The following is a 2,815-nucleotide window of genomic DNA, read 5'->3' on the forward strand; positions in this document are numbered from 1 at the left end:
TCTCTTTTATATCCTTTCATACTATGGGGACCTTTCGTTTAGTATTTCTTAGCTTAGAGTGGATCCACTCATTTGTAGAGTATTTTGGAAACATTGTGATACAGATGTAGAACTCAGGGTTAGAATCAATCCCTGATCACTCAGCAAATGACCCACTGGATGGATCAGGTCCATCACTAATTGTAAGAAAACAGGGAAAGGTGGGCATCAGACATTGTTGCCTTTGTTCTGAAAGGCAGACTCAGCCAACAGGAGGAAGGTATTGGTGGAAAGACCCAGTGCTGCTCCCCAGCATGGTTGGCCCTACGACTCTTCCATGTACAGACTTGAGTTTCTTTGGTAAACAAAAGAGGGCATGAAGAACCCAAGTACATTCACTCATGTCCTTTATACCTATGTGTCATTTACATCTCCTTTTCTGCCAGTTCAGTAAAGTGAAGTCAAAGCAAACATGTCTAAGACCATGCTCACTTTGGCAGCACATATACTAAAATTGGAATGATACAGAGATTAGCATGGTCCCTGTGCAAGGATGACACGCAAATATATCAAAGACTAACTCAACATTCTTTGGGGGCCAGCAGGTGGCACAGCAGGTTGGGCTGCTACCTGCGATGCCAGCACTCCCTCTGTGAGAGCTAGTTCAAGTCCCAGTTTCTCCACTTCCAATTCAGTTGCCTGCTAATGTATCTGGGCCCTGCCACTTAGAAGAACTAGTTGGACTTCCAGGTTCCTGACCTTGGCCTGTCCCAGTCCTGGCTGTTGCATCCATCTGGGAAGTGAACCAGCAGATAGAAGACACACATTCTCTCTCTCTCTCTCTCTCTCTCTCTCTCTCTCTCTCTCTCTGTCTCTGTCTCTCCCTTCCTCCCTCCCTCCCTTTCTCCCTTCCTCCCTCCATCTCTTTCCCTCCCCCCCCCTTTCCCCCGCTTCCTTTTCCTTCTGGAACTTTGTAGATCTTAAAAAAAAAAAAATCAACATTCCTCACAGTCTTTTAACGAGACCAGTGTTATGGGTTGAGTACGATTTGTCTCACCAAAAGTCATACAATTATTTAAACTCTGAAATCTCAGTGTTAAGAGTTCATTAAGCAAAACTGAATGTGTATATCTACAAGAATGAAATTAGATCCATTCCTCTCACCACATACAAAAATCACTTCAAGGTGGATCAAGACCTAAATTTAAGACCTGAGACTACGAAGTTGCTGGAAGAAAATGTAGGGGAAATACTCCAAGATATTCATGTAAGGGATGATTTCTTGGACAAGATCCCCAAAGTACAGGCAACAAAAGAAAAACTAAACAAACGGGATCATATCAAATCAGAAACTTCTGTACAGCAAAGGAAATGATCAACAGAGTGAAGAGACATGCAACAGAATGGGAAAAATATAGTTGCTAGCTACCTAGCAAACAGAGATTAATATCCATAATATATCAGCAACTTTAAAAAACTCAGCAACAACAAAAAACAACCAATCCAGTTAAGAAATGCACAAAGGACCTCCATAGACAATTCTCTAACAAGAAATACGAATGGCCAAAAAATACATGAAAAAAATTTCAAAAATACTAGCTATCATGAGATATCACCTCACTCCTCTCAGAACGGCTAAAATCCGAGACACAGAGTAACAAATGCTGGTGAGGAGAACACTTACACACTGTTGGTAAGAATGCAAACAGATGCAGCCAGAGGATAGAGATTCCTTAAGAAACTCAAAATAGATGTGCCGTACGATCCAGCAATCTCATTACTGGGTATATACCCAGAAGACAAGAACACAAGTTGCATCAAAGAGATAGCTACACTACCACATTTATAGCAGCACTGTTCACAGTAGCCAAAATTTGGAATCAACAAGGTGTCCATCATCAGATTAATGGATAAGGAAAATGTGGTGTATATGCACGTTGGAATACTATTCAGCTATAAAAAAGAATGAAATTCTGCCATTGCAGCAAAATAAACTCAACTAGAGGACATGATGTTGAGTGAAACAAGCTGGACACTGAAAGACAAATAGTACACATTCTCCATTATATGTGGGAGCTAAAATTAAACAGAAACAAATAAAAGAGAAAGAAATGTCTATACGTATCACCTGCTGCAAATATAGTTAAACTTTGTTTTGTACCTCTGTCAAACCAATAGTTAACAATGCTATACTACAATTTTAATGATCTGGGATTACTCTAGAATTTATTATATATGGATGAAATTATCATTTTTCCATTCAATTATTACTTATAGCCATAGGCTATACTCCCTGTAACAGGATCTTTTTGCTTTTTACTTATTAAACTTCTCATCTGGTGAAGCAGTAAGCCTTTTTACTCTAATGTAAATTTAAAATATAGCATCTCAAAAACTAAAAGAAAGAGAGAAAGGAAAGGACGGAGAGAGGAAGTGAGGAGGACAGAGGGAAGGGAAGAAGGGAATATCATTATGTTAGAATTTTATCTACAAACTATATTGCATCTGGTAAAAACTAATTAAAAATTTCCAACTAAAAACAAATTATCACACATACACATAGAGCTGGATAAGGGTGAAGCCTTGATCTAACTGTGGCGGTTAGGAGGTAGTTCAGTGGGAGGTCTGTGGGTGGGTCTGTGGGGACCTGCTCTTGGTAGATGGCCCTTAGGAGTGGTTTTATTTTTTATGTTCCAGTTTGATTTAGGCTCTCTCTGCTAATGGCCAGCCCCCATCAGACACCAGACTGTGGGGCTGCCTAAAGTGTGAGCTAAATAAACCCTTTTCCTCCAAAGAAGCCCCAATCAAATGTTTCAGCTCAAGTAACAGAACGTGA

At 39.9% G+C, this 2,815-nt stretch overlaps 1 non-coding gene across 1 annotated transcript; it reads left to right on the forward strand.

The window, feature by feature from the left end:
- The first annotated feature begins 463 nt into the window (after positions 1-463).
- Positions 464-571, forward strand: LOC127491418 (U6 spliceosomal RNA). Its single transcript, XR_007920078.3, has one exon. It is a non-coding gene; the product is annotated as a U6 spliceosomal RNA (small nuclear RNA).
- Positions 572-2,815: the final 2,244 nt, after the last annotated feature.

This window comes from Oryctolagus cuniculus, chromosome 18, assembly GCF_051225735.1.
Source record: "Oryctolagus cuniculus isolate XC-2025 breed Fujian yellow rabbit chromosome 18, ASM5122573v1, whole genome shotgun sequence".
Classification (NCBI taxonomy): Eukaryota; Metazoa; Chordata; class Mammalia; order Lagomorpha; family Leporidae; genus Oryctolagus; species Oryctolagus cuniculus.